Here is a 19,824-nt window from a genome sequence, read left to right as displayed (position 1 = left end):
CTTCCGAATCACAGACTCCCCGCAATCAGAGGTGGCGAAGCCTCCACCGGGTCACCTCGGCCGGCCCCTGGGCTTCCTCCCCCCAGCCCAGGCAGCGCCCCCCGCCGCGAGCTCGCGGGGCGGAGGAGCCGGCTCCGCTTTGATTAGCAACACTTGCGGGGGCCGCGGCGCACCCTGACAGCCCGGCAGCTCCGCGCCAAAATGGATGGGTCTCGGGCGTCGAGGGCACGGATACAAATGCGCCGCCGCGTTCTCAGGTGCACAAATGCGACCTCGGGCGGGCGCTGGTTCCCAGGCGCACGGAGGCGGCGGCCCCTTCAACTCCGGGCGCGGGCGGGAGCGGAACCCGCGTTAATTACTGTACGTTTCCACTGTAAAGAGTGTCAGCCGGGGAGCGGGGCCGCCGCGCCTGCCCGGCCCCGGCGCACAAAGGCTTCATATATTCTGAATGAAGGCGAATCGCAGCCTCGGCCTCCTTGAAAAGAGCCGTGAGGGAGACTTAATTCTCTCCTTTTCAGCTGTGCTCAGACTGTGAAATCCACACAATCGCGCCCTTCTCTTTAAAGGGAGGGAGAAGAGGGGCCGCGGCCGCGCGCCCCGCCATCAGCTGCGCGCACAGAGGGAGAGTTCACTCCGGGGACAAGGGCGGCGCGGCCGGCCCCGGGCTCTCGGGCAGCCGCGTTTCCCATCCCACCGGCTGCAGCCCCTTCTCCCGCGGCACTTCCCGGCGTCTTTTGTGGGGTGAGTCCTGGCAAGGGTGTCCGCTGTCAGGTGCAGAGGCCCCGTGCTCCCCTCTGTTCGGCAGGAGATCGGGGACTTCCACAGGCCTGGGTCCGTTCCCAGGACCAGAGGTTCTGGGTGGAGCTGTCCTGGGCTCCTGGCCTCCCCAGAGGCCTGACCACACCCAGTTCGTGAAGCTCCTTCAATAATGAAAAAATAATGAAAAGAAAAATGCCAGGAACAAGTACAAACAGATTAAATGCAAAATGTTGTGTTGAAGGCTTGATTTTTTTTTTTTTTTTTTTTTTTTTCCTGAGACGGAGTCTAGCTCTGTCCCCCAGGCTGGAGTGCAGTGGCGCGATCTCGGCTCACTGCAACCACTGCCTCCCGGGTTCAAGCAGTTCTCTGCCTCAGCCTCCCCAGTAGCTGGGATCACAGGCACCCGCCACCATGCCCGGCCGATTTTTGTATTTTTAGTAGAGACAGGGTTTTACCGTCTTGGCCAGGCTGGTCTTGAACTCCTGACCTCAGGTAATCCGCCTGCCTTGGCCTCCCAAAGTGCTGGGATTACAGGTGTGAGCCACCGCGCCCGGCAAAAGCTTGATGCTTTTTAATGCACATGTAAGATCAATGCATGTGACACAGGATTATTACAAGATTTAGGAAAAATAGGTATACAGTCATGTGTCACTTAATTACTGGAATACATCCTGAGAAATGTGTCCTTCGGCAGTTTCGTTGGCCAACATCAGAGTGTGTACTTACACAAACCTAGCCGGTATAGCCTACTACACACCTCAGGCGCTGTAGCCTATTGCTTCTGGGCTACAAACCTGTACAGCAGGTTGCATTCCTGAATACTGTAGGCAACTGTAACACAATGGTATTTGTGTATCTAAACATAGAAAAGGTATAGTAAAAATACAGTGTAAAAGGTTAAAAAAAAAAAAAAGGTACCCCTGTATAGGGCAGGTCCATTATTATCCTATGGGTCCACTGTCATATATGCAGCCTGAAACAGCCTTATACAGCCGTGATTGTATATTAATTTCCTTGTGGGTCCAAGGTGCCTGCTCAGCAAAGGGGACCCAGGTTTGAGCCCTGTGATGAATCACATCCTTTTCCAGAATCTCTGCAACCCTATTTGGGGAGAATATCTGAAGGATAAAGTGGACTGTGAACCTGAACTTTGGGACGAATGTCCTCCCGACCCACCCTTTGTAGCCCTGAGGTTCAGACTACTCTGAGGCATGTGCTAATCTACAACTGCTTCAGTTCTTGAATTCCAGTATTGTAAAACTTGACAGGTTCTCAGCAGTTTACCTGGTTACTGACCTAGTGCTGTGATTTTTCTGTCATTCTCTCCTTGTCTCCCTTGCAGTCGGCAAAGCTGGGGACAAAATAGGACAACCCTGGAGCCACCTTGGAGTATGACTGTTTCCTTAATACCTGAAGTGTATAGAACACACCATTTGTAGCTTGGCTTTAAGAAATTAGGGGGAAAGGTGCCTCCATCCCCAGTGAGTCCCACTGGGTTCCCATGCTTTTCCTTGGAAGAAGGGAGCAAACATTTTCAGTGACAGCTACTATTTTAGTACCTATCATGAGCTGGGCACTGAGAATGGATTATGTCCACAAAACCCATAGGAGGTAGGTACTATTGGGGCCGAAGAGGGTGAAGGATCTTCTAAACATCACAGTCCATAAATGGTGAGGGTGGGTTTGAACCCCAATGGAAATGGTTCCCAAGTTATTTTTGATTATGTCCAGGGCCTCTTTATTCTCTCCTAGCAGGGCTGGGCCTATTACACACTTTCTACCACCCAATCACTACAAACCCTTTGAGATAGGTGTTTATCTGGGTCTTCTTTCCATTTACCATATAAAGAAATGGAGGGTTCCAGATGATTACACGGCTTAAGGGCATCCAGTAAATAGCAGAGACGAAGCCTGTGCTCTTTGCCGTGTGTGTGTGTGTGTGTGTGTGTGTGTGTGTGTGTGTGTGTGTGTGTACAGAGGGAGGGCTGTAGTATAGAAGACTGACCCTATCCCTGAAAACTCTGATTCTGTAAGTCTGGTGTGGAACCAGGAAATCTTTATTCAAGCTCAAAAACAACCAACTTCACAGACTCATCTTAACACTTGCATATGAAACTGCCAAAATTGCAAACGCCTGCAATCTGTAGCGTGACTCCTGGGGTTCCAAAGCACCTCTTCAGGAATGATTCAGCAAACTGAACTCATGGGTCCCACAGGGCTTCTTTAAGGAGCCCCTTTTTTGGAATCCCCATTGGGTAGCTCAGAACAAAGGCCCTCTCTGGAGAAGGTGACTATGCATTTCCCCAGTGCCTAGATTTGTGTGGATTTCTGTGTGGCTTGTGGATTCGAGCAGATCTTTGGGGTCGTCTGTAGCTGGATGGGTGTGATGTGTAGAACAGGCAACAGAGGCTAAAGAGCTGTTAGTGCTGAGCCAGGGAACTCAGAGGCAAACCTATGGCTCACCTACCTTCTTAATCCCCTAGGCTAGCCTTTGGTTATATGGTGACTTATAGGATACCCATAGATCCCTATGATTCAATGACATATATTTATTATTGTTTATTAAGAAAAATTGGAAGACAAGCTTTTAAAGAAGAATGTATAAATTATCTTCAGGCCCATCATACAGGAAACTTCAGTTAGTAGTCTGGTATGGTTCTTCCTGGTGTGCTGAAGAGTGGGTGCTACAGCCCAGACCATCTGGGTCCTAATCATGCTCTTTATTAGCTGAATGGCCTTGGGCAGATTTCTTTTTTAAAAAAATGTGGTAAAATTCACAAAAATACAACAATACAATACACAATTCTTAAATGCACATTTCAATGTCATTTAATACGTTCACTTTGTTGTGCAACCAACATCTCTATTTAGTTGCAAAACATTTTCATCACCCTGTAACCATGAAGCAGTCACTTCCCATTCACTACCACTACCAACCCTTGGCAACCACTAGTCTAGTTTCAGTCTCTATGGATTTACCTATTCTGGATATTTCATATACATGGGACCACATAATTTGTGATCTTTTGTGTCTGGCATAATGTTTAGAGGTTCATCCATGTTATCCAGCAATTCTTTTTTTTTTGTTTTTGTTTTTGGGGGGGACAGAGCCTCGCTCTGTTGCCGAGGCTGGACTGCAGTGGCGTGATCTCAGCTCACTGCAACCTCTGCCTTCTGGGATCAAGTGATTCTCCTGCCTCAGCCTTCTGAGTAGCTGGGATTATAGGTGTGCACCACCATGCCCAGCTAATTTTTTGTATTTTCAATAGAGACAGGGTTTCACCATGTTGGCCAGGATGGTCTCGAACCCCTGACCTCAGGTCATCCACCCTCCTCCACCTCCCAAAGTGCTGGGGTTACAGGCGTGAGCCACCGCACCTGGCCATAATTCACTTTGTAAAAGGTGGAATAACATTCCATTGTATGGGTATGCCCCATCTTTGTTTATCCATTCAACAACTGATGCACATTTGGGCTGTTTCCATCTTTTGGCTATAGCAAATGGTGCTGCTCTGAACATTCTTGTACAAGTTTTTGTCAGAACACTGTTTTTCAATTCTTTTGGGTATATACCTAAGGTGGAATTGCTGGGTCATATTCTGTGCCAATAATTCTATGCTTAACTTTTTGAGGAACTGCCAAACTGTCTTCCACAGCAACTGCGCCGTATGCTATGACCACCAGCAATGTACAGGGCTTCCATTTTCTCCACATCCTTACCACAACTTGTTGTTTTCCCTTAAAATGTTATTGTAGCCATCTAGTGGCTGGAAAGTGGTGTCTCATTGTGGTTTGGATTTGCATTTCCCTAATGACTAGTGATGTTGAACATCTTTTCATGTGCTTATGGGCCATTTGTAGATCTTCTTTGAAGAAAGGTCTATTCAAGCTCTTTACTCATTTAAACAATTGGGTTGTTTGTTTTCTGTTGTTGAGTTATAAGAGTTCTTTGTATATTCTGGACATTAAGCCCTTATGAAATATGTTATTTGAGGCCGGGGGCAGTGGCTCACACCTGTAATCCCAGCACTTTGGGAGGCGGAGGCGGGTTGATCACCTGAGGTCAGGTGTTCCAGACCAACCTGGTTAACATGGCGAAACCCTGTCTCTACTAAAAATACAAAAAAATTAGCCCAACGTGGTGGCGGGTGCCTGTAATCCCAACTACTCAGGAGGCTGAAGCAGGAGAATTGCTTGAACCTGGGAGGCGGAGGTTGCAGTGAGCTGAATTGCACCACTGCAATCTCTAGTCTGAGAGACAGAGCGAGACTCCATCTCAAAAAAAAGGAAAGAAAATAAATATGTTATTTGAAAATAACTTTCCTCATTCTTGAGCAGCTTCTTAACCTTGTGTGCTTCCATTTCCTCATCTGGAAAATAGCTATAGCTACATTCTAGGGAAGTTGTAGGGATTAGATGAAAGGATTAATTTGTGGCAGTTAGCATAGTGCCTGGTATATAGTTAAATGCTCAAAAAATGTTAGTTGTGTATATACAGGCATCATTCTGAAATAAATGGGGCTCATAGTCTTCAACTTGAGATTATGAGTATCTTTTCATGGTACTGTATATTTTTGACAATATGCTGATTTTTGATGCTGGTCTAGTAGTCTGTCATTAGAATGAGACATAATTAAACAATCCCCTACTTTTAGGTGTTTAGGTCTCCACCCAATTCCCATTTAAAATCCTCTGAGGTTTGTCAAGTTGTCAGTGCTTCATTTGTTGCCCCAAGTTTGATGTGAGCTAGGTGAGTATAATAATACAACAAAATTAGCCAACTCCTATTTTGAAACATAAAACAGTGAACATCTTGAATAAGAAGATACATGGACATTTTACATGGACAGATTCACATATATCACACACACACACACAGAGGCAGCCGCTTCCACGATGGCCCCAGTGATTCCTGTCGCTCTGGAGTTCAGGCTCTTGCTCTGAGTGTACACTGGATTCCATAACTTGCTTCTTTTTTTTTTTTTTTTTTTGAGATGGAGTCTCGCTGTGTTACCCAGGCTAGAGTGCAGTGGTGTGATCTCAGCTCACTGCAACCTCTGCCTCACGGGTTCAAACAATTCGGCCTCCCGAGTAGCTGGGATTACAGATGCCCGCCACCATGTCCGGCTAATTTTTGCATTTTTAGTAGAGACAGGGTTTCACCATGTTGGCCAGGCTGGTCTCAAACTCCTAACCTCAGGTGATCCACCCACCTCGGCCTCCCAAAGTGCTGGGATTACAGCATGAGCCACCATGCCTGAGCTCCATAACTTGCTTCTGGTGAATAGAATAAGGTGGAAGGACCAGGTCACACAAGGCGGTATGGCATCATCACAACTTAGGAACACGTGTACACAGACACACAGCATTTATATTTTAGCACATGGTCACAAGTCTCAGATGCTTGCTTGCTGATCTAATGCTTAGAAAATAATGAAGTATAATGCTTTATTTTTTTTACTGCTTTTTTTTTTTTTTTTTTTTTTTTTTTTTGAGACAGAATCTTGCTCTGTCACTCAGGCTGGATTTGCAATGACATGATCTCAGCTCACTGTAACTTCCGCCTCCCGGGTTCAAGCAATTCTTCTGTCTCAGCTTCCTGAGTAGCTGAGATTACAGACACTCGCCATCATGCCCACATTTTTGTAAATACAAGGTTTCACCATGTTGCCCAGGCTAGTCTTGAACTCCTGACCTCAGGTGATCCGCTTACCTAGGCCTCCCAAAGTGCTGAGATTACAGGCATGAGTCACTGAGCCCGGCCTTGTTACTGCTTTTGTAACATCTGGAACATAAAAAGGTAAGATGTGTTGCTTATATTAACACAATTCAAGGACCTTGGCACTGTCAGCATACACTAGTTGTCTAGCAGATATCACTTTATTCCATGGATGCATTCCCAGAACACTACATTAGGGAATACTGGCATTTTTGTAAATTGAATCATGCTTAACATTGATGAGGACTGCTAGCCAGAGGAGCCTATAGTGAGCACTTTTGTACCTGGAATAAATTTGGTAAATAAAGAGGCATGTCAATATTATAATTTTAACATATTCTGTTTTCTTTAGATAGGGTACAACTGCATCATTCCTATTGTCATTATCATTTTCTTGACTTTAACAAAATTCACAGGTCTCAATCAGATTTCCATCAATGGGGAGTTTCAATGATAGTAAAAAAGGCATGGACAGAAACAAGATTCTGACATCACACACCCTTCCTGAGGAGGAAGACTGCAAGATATTAACAGGTAAATGATCTTACACTTCTAGAGAAAACACTATGGGGCCCAGGCATGTGAGATTTGTGGTAGAACCATCTTGAACTGATTCTCCAACTGCGGGCCAGGCATAGGGCCCCAGGAGATCAAGGTAAATGTGAGATACTGGCTTGTTATAAGTAAATGTGAGATACTGGCTTGTTGTAAACACCAGTTGCAGGGCCTCACCTCCAGGGTTTCTGATTCAGTAGGTCTGGGATGGGGTCTGAGAATCTGTATTTCTAGCACGTTCCCAGGTGACGCTGATGCTGCTGGTCGGGGACCACACTGAGAACTGCTGGCCCAGACTATCACTGGAAGTATTCTTGAGAAACTATCAGCGGAGGCTGCCTGTGCAAAGAAGAACTGGGGGCCAGGGTAAGAAGGGGGATGTCCATTACTCTATACACCATTTTTTTGGTATCATTTTGGTATTTTATCATGCACATGTCTTATCTATTCAAATAGTGTTCTTTAAGTTCATGTTTCCCAGCACAATAAAGGAAGGTTTTGTTCTTCCCTGAGATGCAAAATAGTTTTGTGGTTAGGAGCCGGGTCTTATCATCTGGCTCAGTCACACTGCGATCTTCTGTAAGGTACTGTGGTAGTTTGAAAATATGTCCAAACTCTTTGATACGTTTCCCTTCAAGAGATACAGCCTATGTCCTCTGCCCTTGAATGTGAGCTATTCTTTGTGGCTTCCTTCTAATAAATAGAATATGGCAGAAGTGTTGTATGACAGTCGAGATATCATAAAAGGACATGCAAGACACTGTGGTTTCCTCCTTGGTCCCTCTCTTGGATCATCCACTCTGGGGGCAGCCAGCTGCCATGTTGTGAGGATGCTCAACTAGTCCTAGGGAGAGGCCTATGTGGTGAGAAACTGAGGCCTCCTGCCAACAGCCACTGAGTGAGCCATATTGGAAGTGGATCCTCCAGCTTTTAAAGAACTGTAACTCTGGCCGATTTCTTGACTACCACCTTCTGAGAGACCCCAAGCCAGAACCACCCAGCTAGGAGTTTCTCAATTGCTGACCCACAGAAAATGTGAGACAATTAATAAAAGTAGTTTAAGCCACAAAGTTTTGGAATAATTATTAACCTTGCAATGGATAACGAATACAGCAAGTTAGTCTTTGTAAGCCTCAGCTCTTTCGTGTGTACAATGGAACTGATATTAGTGTCGGTGCCATAGGGCTATTAGATTCAACTGAGACAGTACAGACAAAGCCTGTGAATGGTGCCTGGCACATGGTAACCACTCAGCAGATGCTAGCTATTGTCATTCATGCCCATCTGAACTTCTGGTCGGTGGTTTCCTCCCTGTCAGATGGGCTTCATCCAAGGCAGTGCGCAGAGCTCAATTCCCGGCCCAGGGAGTCACACACCTGTCACCATCCTGTGACCGATGGCCTGAGTTTTGTCCTTTTCTCTATGCACCAGAAGAAAGAGATTGCCTTCATTTTCGAGCTGTTCTGAGCCGTGTGGTCACACCTGGAAAAATCCCTGCAAGTTGTACAAATAGGCCTCCCTGAAGCTGGGAAGAGGAGAAAACTCACTCCCTTTCCTCGCACTGCTCCTGTAATCGTCCCACCATCAAATAAGCCCACTTTGTCCTCCTGAGTTTTCCCAACAGGATTTTAAAATCACGGCTTATAGAATCAGGCTGGATTTTAATGACTATTTTTAACTGTCAGGGCATTAGAAAGTCTTAGCCCTCCTTCTTCTTATAGCTGGGATTTGTCATGGCTTAAGTTTAAATGATCTCCATAAGGAATTTATTTTCGGTTTAATGGTCTACCCAAGGTCTGACTTTCCAAGTGATTTTCTTGCCAGATATAGAAACAGTGTCAAAAATTTGATATGAGTCGGGTTTTGACTGAGCTGAAAGATGCCAATATGTTGGTGATATGCCTTGAAATAAACAGCAGGGAGGAAAGTGATTGTTGTGGGGGCAGCCTGTGTATGGCATGCTTGCACACTAACAGAATGGACGTCTTGGTACTAGGAAATACAAACATGGTACAGAACTGGGCTCAAGGCCTGACATTCTGCCAGGGGAGCACAGCAGAGAACCAGAGCTGAACCCCAGAGCCAGCAACACAGCCTCAAGGGTTTCTCTGGGACCCTGATCCTCCCAATGGTTTTATTGAGTGATGGTGGCAGAAGGTGAGTGTTGAGGGGTTTAAGACGTTCTCCTTTCATCAGAAAGACAGGCTCAGAAACTACAGCAGACTCTCACCTACAAGTGTTGGTAGCACCCTAGACCCCACTGAGTTGAGCTAGGGAAGTTAAGGGCAAGAAAATGAAGGGGGGAGTTTATTAGTTAAGATGATTTTGTTTGTAAGTGGCAGAAACCCAACTTATAATAGTTTAAACAAAAAAGCAAATGCATTTGACAGAAATGAAAAGTTTGGAGCAGGGCACTGCCTTCAGGCCTGGCTTGATCGGACATTGTTTATTCAGTTATTGGTCTCAATTCCTTTTGCTTTGTTCTCTTGGTCAGGCAGGTTGTCCCCATGTGGTGATAAAACCTGGAACTAACATTGGCTGCATGTTTCAATCCTACCAACCCTGCAGCCCCAGGGAAAGAAAGGATCCTTTTCCTAATGCTCCAACTGAAGTCGTAAATTTGACCGTCATTTTTCTAGGGTGGATCTCGTGTTGATTCTTGAACTGTCGCTGGTCTGGATCATGGTAGGAGGGCTGCCCTACCAGTTCCTCCTGTCCTGGGAGGGACAGACAGGTGGCATCCTGAAGGGGAATGGCGGTGGTGCTGCAGCGTAGGCCTCCACCAGTTTGCAGACTGCTGCTTCGGAGAATATAGTAGCTCCTGTATCCGCGGCTTCACTCTCTATGGTTTCAGTTACCCATGGTTAGCTGCGGTCTGAAAATATTAAATGGAAAATTCCAGAAATAAACTGTTCATAAGCTTTAAATTGCATGCCATTCTGAGGAGCGTGATGAAATCTGAAGCTGTCTGCTCCATGCCACTGAGGATGAGAACCCTCGCTTTGTCTGGCACATCCACACTGGTATTCCCTGGATTTGCTGCCTGCCCGTTAGTCACTTAGTAGCCACTTGTGACCAGATGGACTGTATCACAGTGCTTGGGTTCAAATAACCCTTATTTTACTTCATAATGGCTCCAGAGTGCAAGAGTAGTGAGGCCGGCGTATTACATTTGTTCTGTTTTATTATCAGCTATTGTTGTCGATTGCTTACTGTGCCTAACTTGTAAATTAAACTTTCTTTAAATTTACTTATCATTTATTTATTTATTTGGTTTTTAAATTTTATTATACTTTAAGTTCTAGGGTATATGTGCACAACGTGCAGGTTTGTTACATAGGTATATATGTGCCCTGTTGGTTTGCTACACCCTTCAACTCATCATTTACATTAGGTATTTCTCCTAATGTTATCCCTCTCCTAGTCCCCCACACCCTGACAGGCCCCAGTGTGTGATGTTCCCTGCCCTGTATCCAAGTGTTCTCATTGTTCAGTTCCCACCTGAGTGAGAACAGGCAGTGTTTGGTTTTCTGTCCTTGTGATAGTTTACTGAGAATGATGGTTTCCAGCTTCATCCTTGTCCCTGCAAAGGACATGAGTTCACCCTTTTTTATGGCTGCATAGTATTCCATGGTGTATATGTGCCACATTTTCTTAATTCAGTCTATCATTGATGGACATTTGGCTTGGTTCCAGGTCTTTGCTGTTGTGAATAGTGCCACAATAAACATACATGTGCATGTGTCTTTATAGCAGCATGATTTATAATCCTTTGCGTATATGCCCAGTAATGGGATTGCTGGGTCAAATGGTAATTCTAGGTCCTTGAGGAATTGCCACACTGTCTTCCACAATGATTGAACTCATTTACACTCCCACCAACAGTGTAAAAGTGTTCCTGTTTCTCCACATCCTCTCCAGCATCTGTTGGTTCCTGTAGATTAAACTTTATCATAGGAGTGCATGTATAGGAAAAAACGTAGCATGTATAGGGTTTGGTACTATCTGTGGACCCCACTGGGGGTCTTGGAATACATCCCCTGTGGATGATGGGGGGCAGCTACTGTACGGAAACCTAGCTTTGCTTATGGTGACTGTGACAGATGCGCGCGCAGCGATAGTGCAATTTTGACCTGCTGAAGGGAAGAGAAAGGGTGTTTTTGAATTTGGAAACCAAATCACCTAGTTGGTAAATGATGGAATATTTTTTACCCTTTTCCTCAGTATCTCCTCACTGTCCAGACTTGTGTTTCTTTCCCCACAAAGATTTTTTTTTTTTTTTTTTTTTTTTTTAACAGAGATGAGGCATCACTATGTTACCCAGGCTGGTCTCAAACTCCTGGCTTCAGGTGATCCTCCCAACTCAGCCTTCCAAAGTGTTGGCATTACAGGAATGAGCTTCCACACCTGGAAAAGACTTGTGTTTCTTTCAGGTTACCTTTCTAGAGCTTTCCTCTGATTAACAAAATTCTCCTCTGAACCCCGTGTGATGCTGGGCTTATGACTTTCCCTTTGTGGGCCTCAGTTTCTTCTGGGGAAAAAAATGGATGTAATAATTACCTTGTAGGGCTTTCTTAAAAGGCCAAAGGAAAAGGAATCAATATAAACTAAAGTTACTTAAAATACTTACTGTGTGCCAGGTACTGGGTGAAGTGGCAGTCTAATGAGGTGGGAATTATTACCACTTGTTTACTTAACAGAGAGGTTAAGTAACTTGCCTGGATCACACCAGCGACTGAGGGACGGAGCAGGGATGTGGACTCATGTTGTCTCCTTGTAGGGCTGGAGCGTCTAGACACTACTCCCTTGCTCCTGCTTATCAGCAGAGGATTAAACGATGCACACACATAAAATTGGCACTCAGGGTTGCTAGAATCTACAGACCCTCCCCCACCAGGGATGTGCCAACTTAGACGGGAAAAGAACAAATTCTTTATTTTCACTAACCTCTCCCTGAAATTTGGGCATTTTGGGGCATTTTAAAAATATTATGAATGTAGGCTACAAACCAGTAAGTTTTTTTTTTTTTTTTTTTTTTTTTTTTTTGAGACAGAGTTTCACTCTTGTTGCCCAGGCTAGAGTGCAATGGCGCCGTCTTGGCTCACCGCAACCTCCACCTCCCAGGTTCAAGCGATTCTCCGGTCTCCTGCGTATCTGGGGTTACAGGCATGTGCCACCACGCCCGGCTCATTTTGTATTTTTTTTTAGTAGCAATGGAGTTTCTCCATGTTGGTCAAGCTGGTCTCAAACTCCTGACCTCAGGTGATCCTTCTGCCTTGGCCTCCCAAAGTGCTGGGATTACAGGCGTAAGTTACCATGCCCGGCCAAACCAGTAACGTAATAACTGTGATACCCATATCACATTACATCTGCAGATATTTTATATCACTTATGCTTATTACTAATTTAAATTGTTAGATATTAAATCATGGTATTTTGATATTTTCTTTTTTTTTGACTGCTGTTCTGATAGATCTTTTCTCATATTCCTTATTTTATTTGACAAATAAAAATTGTATATATGTATGGCATATAACAAAGTTTTGAAATACATATACACTGTGGAATGGCTAAATCAAACAAATAAGTCTTGTTATTTAATGTAGAATAAAGAAAGCAGGCTGGGCACAGTGGTTCACACCTGCAATCCCAGCACTTTGGGAGACTGAGGCAGGCAGAACGCTTGAGGCCAGGAGTTCAAGAACAGTATGGCCAACATGGCAATACACCATCACTGCTAAAAATACAAAAATTAGCTGAACATGGTAGTGTGCACCTGTGCTCCCAGCTACTCAGGAGGTTGAGGCAGGAGAATCGTTTGAACTTGGGAGGCAGAGGTTGCAGTGAGCCGAGATCGTGCCAGTGCACTCCAGCCTGGGCAACAGAGTGAGACTCTGTCTCAACAACAGCAAGACGCACATATACAAGTTTCTCGTAAATTTTTTAAAAATCAAAATATTTTTTATTTCTAATTTTAAACAAATTCTGTAAATACATCTCAAAGGACAAACGTGCTTCTCTGCATAGCTTCAAAAGTTGCCTGTTTTCATTTCATTCTGGAACTAAAAATGTTCTTCTAAAACTAAAATGAACCATTGGTGATCTTACAGTTTCTAATACTGTAAGATCCACAATAGGATAGGTGTTAGCTGAGTTTATTGCAAATTGTAAAACATATTCTTAAAACTGTATTTTCATTTTCTAAATTTCCTTTGTTGTTTGCTGTATTTTATTTTATGCATTGAAAAGCATAGGTCTACGCCCTGGGGTCTCTGGCACAAAAGGGAAGAACCTAGGAGAAGGGGTCGGAAAGGAGGCAAGGCTGGACAGGGCAGGTTTAGCCCCCAGCTGTTCCTACTGAGGGTGGTGCTGGAGAGGGTAGGAGCCCCACACAGAGGCAGGGCTGGGTGAGAACCCATGGGCTGTACCCTCCACCATGCAGAGTGACCCACCCAGAGCCGGGCTGTGACTTTCCGGTTGCCAGGAAGCTGCTGGCCATGACAGGAGGTGAAGGAACTGAGGGCCTCTGACGTCACAGTTTCAGTGACACAGATCTTCCCAGTGGCCTCAAGCCTGTGGCGGGGCCAAGGTCCTGATGTGGGATCACCGGTGGTGTTCACCCCTGGACACCCACCCAAGGGCTCAGGAATCAGACAGACATGGGGCCCACTGTGGGCTCCTCCAGGTGCAGACCGTGGCCACCATTTCTGTCTCAGAGTCTTGGATTCCCCATCTGAAGAGTGGTCACTCAATCTCTGCCTCCCAGGGCTGGTAGATGATTGGATCAAATAAGGAATCTGAAAGTTCTTCATGAACTGTAAAGTTTTGTCAGAATGGTAGTTATTTTCCTTATTCCTGTCTTTTTTATCTTTTATTATTTTTTTTGAGATGGAGTCTCACTCTGTCACCAAGCTGGAGTGTGATGGCGTGATCTCGGTTCACTGAAAGCTCTGCCTCCTGGGTTCAAGAGATTCTCCTGCCTCAGCCTCCCGAGTAGCTGGGACTATAGGTGCGTGCCACCACAACCAGTTAATTTTTGTAGTTTTAGTAGAGACAGGGTTTCATCATGTTGGCCAGGATGGTTCAATCTCTTGACCTCGTGATCTGCCCATCTCGGCCTCCCAAAGTGCTAGGATTACAGGCATGAGCCACCGTGCCCAGCCTATCCTTATCCCTGTCTTCAGAGGGAGGGGAAAGAGACATTTTAATTAAGGCCATCATTCCCTCACCTGGAGAGGTTCAAGAACAGGGGAGGGGCAAATGGGGTCAACAGTTGCCCATGACCTTCAATGTGCCCCTGGCTACACTGGCCACAGGGAGGGGCAGTTTAGATTCCTGTGCCTTCTTTACTAGGAAGACCATAGAGGCCTGGTTCATGCCTAAAAGGAATCTTTTCAAGACAGCTATGGGCCTGTGTGTTTACGTCAATACGTATGTATGTATGTATGCATGTCTCCCTTTAAAGCCCTCTATTTCTGGGAGGAAATTGGGTTTCTAGGACATAGCTATAGTTATTCAGTTGTCTAATACAAAGTACAGAAGATGGGGAACGCAGATGAGATGAACAGGCAGAATGTGACACTTCTTTTGAATTTACATTTAGATCCTAGAGGGGCTTCCTTGGACTAATGAAGTGTAGACAGTGAACGTGCTAAGTATGACTTGAGAAAGTAGAAGCTGCATGCGCACGTGCACACACAAATGCGCACGCACGCGCATACACACACATGCACACACGCACATGCACACGTGCACACACATGCACACACATGCACACACGCACACAGATGCGCACACATGCACACACACGCACACACACGCACTCACACACACACTTCAATTTCTTTCTGAATGGGATGTGAGTCTCTGCTCATTTACAGTCTTTTCCTGGTTCCATAAACTTGTCCAAAGTAATATTCCTGTCCCACCTTCCCTCCCCCTCTGAGCCCCTTCCCTCTCTCTCTTCTTTCTTTTTTTCTGGAGTGATTGATCCCTTGACTTAGGCTCAAATCCCAGCAGTGCCACATACAGGATGTTCTTGGCCACTTAGCATCTCTGGGTCAGATTCCTCCCCTTAGTGGGGATAGTAATAGCCCTCCTAGGGTGGCTGTGATGATTAGCTGGGATGGTTCAGAAAACAGGCTTGGTGCAGTCCTTGGCACCAAGATTGTCATCTATTCCCTGTGTAGGGGAAGGTGCAGTCGGCTGGGCACAGGGGCAGGAAAACTGAAGAGAGGCTAAGTATTGTCATAAACATTTGTACAAAGTGCTTCAGGGACACCAAAGTAGAAGTGACTAGATAAAACAGTAAAACATTGAATTGTTCAGAGGCTGAGGGACAGAGGAGATGACTTGCTCAAGACACTGGGGATGTGTGTCATATCACTCCCTTTATATCAGCTCTATTTCCTTGCAACTCTCTTGAACTCTCAGAGAATAGTAATAAATAACATTTATTTGCATTAATTATTGCAAATGTATATTTGAGAACTTTTTGATTTATTTATTTTTGAGAGAGGGTCTTGCTCTGTTGCCCTGGCTGAGTGCATCACAGCTCACTACAGCCTCGACCTCCCAGGCACAAATGATCCTCCTGCCTCAGCCTCCCGAGTAGGTGGAACTATAGGCGTGTTCCACCATGCCCAGCTAATTTTTGTGTTTTTGTGGAGACAGGGTTTTGCCATGTTGCCCAGGCTGGTCTCGAACTCCTGGGCTTAAGTGATCCTCCCCGCTTGGCCTCCCAAAGTGCTGGGATTACAGGCGTGAGCCACCACTCCCAGCTGAGAGCTTATTCTGTGCCGGGCGACATGTTATTCAATCTTCATAACCACAAGCAGTGTTTGCCCTGTTAGTGCTCTTGCAGTACAGATGAGGAAACTCAAGTCACAGAAAGGGTAAGCCCCCAAGTTAGCATTAATCAGGGGCAAGTGGACTTTCTCTGTGGTCCCAGTCTCAGAGCCCCCTGGTGTCCTCCACTCCGTACTATCTCCTTACGCAGAAGGAGGATGACAGTTCCTTTTCCCAGGCCATTCCTAAAACACAAAATAACTCCTGTCTACTTTCATTTTGGGTTTAAAAGAGATAATTTTAAACCTGGGGCACATCAAACCTGGGTTGGAGTCTTGACGCCACCACTTACTGACATGTGGCCCTTGGAGAGCTCCTTCAACTTTTTGAGCCTCAGTTTCTCAGCTGTATATTAGATTGGTGTTTTTAATAAATCTGCAGTGGAAGCCAACATTGAGGACGCTGTGCTCCAAACTGACCTACCACAGTCACCTCACAGACCCTCCTGCCGCCTCTCCGTCTTATTCCCGCCCATGCCCTGAGTCCTTCGGGATTCAGGGCTTATTTTGGGGTTTCCTCAGTGCTTTACGGTCCTCTGTTTTCCTGCTTATACAACACAGGGACACTCAGGGCAAAGTCACGGGCCTGGGCCTTGGAGCAGCACCTTCTACAGATGTCAGAGTTTGGAGCTGAGCCTTTTAAAGGATACTCAGAAGTTGAGAGTGGGGAAGACTCTGCTGGGACTTTCTATCAGCCCAACTGGTATTTGTGAAAAATCTGTATCAGGCTTCCTAAAACACCAGTTAAAAAAGGCACAAAGAGGCCATAGACCTGCCTTCAGGGCATCTCCAGTCAGAAGTGAAGGTGTAGAATTAAGTAGAATATTTCAACAAAATGCCCTAAGTTCTTTCGGGATCCATTCACCCACCCGCCCTCCCATTCATCTACCCACTCACCCATTCATTCACCCATCCACCCTCCCATCTATCCACACACCCATCCCATCCATCTACCCACCCATCCACCCGTTCACCCACCCACCCTCCCATCCATCCAACCACCCACCCATCCTTCCACCCCATAAACCCTCTTATCCATCCACCTATCCATTCCCCTATCCATCCATCCACCCACACACCCATCTACCCATCCACCCATCCACTCTTCCTTCCATCCACCCATCCATAGACCTTCCCATCCACCCACACACTCACCCACACACCCACCCATTCATCCATCCCACAAATATTTGAGGGCCTCCTATCTGCCTATTACTGGAGACAAAATGGTGAGTGAAATGAATAAAGTTTCTGATCTTTTGGCAGCTAATAGACAAATAATCAAAAAACATATTTAACATGCCAGATGATATAAATGTTATGGAGAAAACTAAAGCATGATGGGGAGTAGAGAGGAATAGATAGGAGGATTATGTGTGGGTGTGTGCAGGAATGTGTGTGCACATGTGCAGGTGTGTGTGTGGTGTGTTTTTGTGTAGTTGTAGATGTGTGTGAAGGTTGCATGTAGGAGTGTGTGTGTGTGCAGGCGAGTACTGATGTGCAGAAGTGTGATGTGTATGTGTGTGTAAGTGTGTATGTGTTTGTGTACATGAGGCTTTCTTTTGATGGGGAGATTTAGAAGAACACTCTGAAAAGGAGACACTTGGCCGGGTGTGGTGGCTCACACCTGTAATCCTAGCACTTTGTTACTTTGGGAGGCCGAGGTGGGTGGATCACCTGAGGTCAGGAGTTTGAGACCAGCCTGGCTAACATGGTGAAACGCCGTCTCTACTAAAAATACAAAAATTAGCTGGGCGCAGTGTCTTACACCTGTAATCCCAGCACTTTGGGAGGCTGAGGCAGGCGGATCATGAGGTCAGAAGTTCGAGATCAGTCTGACCAATATGGTGAAACCCCTACTAAACCCCTACTACTTTGTCTCTACTAAAGATACAAAAAAAAAAAAAAAAAAATTAGCTGGGCGTGGTTGCATGCACCTATAATCCCAGCTACTTGGGAGGCTGAGGCAGGAGAATCACTTGAACCTGGAAGGTGGAGGTTTCAGTGAGCCGAGATTGTGCCATTGCACTCCAGCCTGGGTGACAGAGCGAGACTCTGTCTCAAAAAAACAAAAACAAAAACAAAAATTAGCTGGGCGTGGTTGCGGGTGCCTGTAATTCCAGCTACTCGGGAGCCTGAGGCAGGAGAATCGTTGGAACCCTGGAGGCATAGGTTGCAGTGAGCCGTATCACACCACTGCACTCCAGCCTGGGGGACTAAAGTGAAACTGTTGAAAGAAAGAGAGAGAGAGAGGGAGGCAGGGAGGGAGGGAGGAAAGGAAGGAAGGAAGGAAGGAAGGAAGGAAGGAAGGAAGGAAGGAAGGAAGGAAGGAAGGAAGGAAGGAAGGAAGGAAGGAAGGAAGGAAGGAAGGAAGGAAGGAAGGAAGGAAGGAAGGAAGGAAGGAAGGAAGGAAGGAAGGAAGGAAATAGAAAAGGAGATATTTGACAAAAACCTAAAGAAATGAGGCAGTAGTCACATGAATGTCTGGGAGGGAAGCATCCCAGGTAGAAGGAAGAGCAAGTCAGAAACCAGAATAAAGAGAAAGAGATTCTCATTTTTCCAGGACAAGTTGCAGCAGGAAAAGTTCACTTAAGTGGATACTTTAAAATATGAAACTAGAATTTCATAGCAAATATAGTGAAATAAAAAGTGTGACTGGGATTTTATCTTGAAAAATGAAATGAAAAGGTCACAATAGACATTTATTTTTATCTTATGTTCAACAAAATATACATTACAATTGCATCTGTGAGCAAAATCTTAACCTAACGAATGGCGTTGGGCTTTAGCATGCTATGTACGTACCCTTCAGATCACACTGACTTCCACAGCACATCACAGAGAGGATCGGTTTTATAAAAATATTTGAGGGTTTTGCCTGTTTTCCTAAGCCTCATTTTAAATGTTGCTATTTAAACTGTCTTTGAGGTGCTATCATTTATAAAGATCTTTTCATCAATTGTAAACTGTTCTAACTCCACCATTTCCCCACTTGTCAAAGCCTTGCTGAGTGATTGGAGCCGTTAGCCAACATGACTCTCTTGATTTCGTGTGATCCTGTATTTTTGCTAGGTTGTACTGCTGGGTGACAGCACAGGACAGTCAGCAGAAATGACAAGAGCGTGGACCCGCCTCTGCACACCAAGGGAACTCAGATAAGGGAAGCCATATCTGAGCAGGACTCAGTTTGTTAAATGGCCAGTTCATTAGTGAATATTTCCATGTTACAAAGGCCTATGCCTCCCTGTGCAAGCTCATACCAGGGGGCTCAGTGAACTCAGCTGAGGGGAGCCCCTACACAGCAGTAGGGTGCTATGGGAATTCAGAGGGAGGGGACCTATCTTTTTATGTCTTTCTTTCTTTCTTTCTTTCTTTCTTTCTTTCTTTCTTTCTTTCTTTCTTTCTTTCTTTCTTTCTTTCTTTCTTTCTTTCTCTTTCTTTCTTTCTTTCTTTCTTTCTTTCTTTCTTTCTTTCTCTCTCTCTCTTTCTTTCTTTCTATCCTCTCTTTCTTTCTATTTATTTATTTATTTTTAGACAGAGTCTTGCTCCGTCACCCAGGCTGGAGTGCAGTGGCTTGATCTCAGCTCACTGCAAGCTCCGCCTCCTGGGTTCACGCCATTCTCCTGCCTCAGCCTTCCGAGTAGCTGGGACTACAGGTGCCCGCCACCATGCCTGGCTAATTTTTTGTATTTTTAGTAGAGACGGGGTTTCACCATGTTAGCCAGGATGATCTCGATCTCCTGACCTTGTGATCCGCCCGCCTCGGCCTCCCAAAGTGCTGGAATTACAGGCGTGAGCCACTGCGTCCGACCTCTTTTTATGTGTTTCTAAAAGTGCAACCGAATCCCATAAGCATAAGGAGTTACCCCAATACCCCATTACTTAGCAAGTTCCTTACATATGTTTTCTACCTGAACTCCTCACCGCCACTCTGTGAAATAGATG

At 45.5% G+C, this 19,824-nt stretch overlaps 1 long non-coding RNA gene across 1 annotated transcript in view; it reads left to right on the top strand.

Moving 5' to 3' along the window:
* Window positions 1–326: 326 nt before the first annotated feature.
* Window positions 327–19,824, top strand: part of LOC139363692 (uncharacterized) — a 58,929-nt gene continuing 39,431 nt past the window's right edge. Inside the window, exons 1-2 of the long non-coding RNA XR_011624444.1 lie at window positions 327–741; window positions 6,895–7,012. This is a non-coding gene — a long non-coding RNA (uncharacterized lncRNA). The remainder of the gene's footprint in view (window positions 742–6,894; window positions 7,013–19,824) is intronic.

The sequence above is a fragment of the Macaca nemestrina genome, chromosome 6, assembly GCF_043159975.1.
Source record: "Macaca nemestrina isolate mMacNem1 chromosome 6, mMacNem.hap1, whole genome shotgun sequence".
Classification (NCBI taxonomy): Eukaryota; Metazoa; Chordata; class Mammalia; order Primates; family Cercopithecidae; genus Macaca; species Macaca nemestrina.
This window is presented reverse-complemented; position numbering and strand designations above follow the sequence as displayed.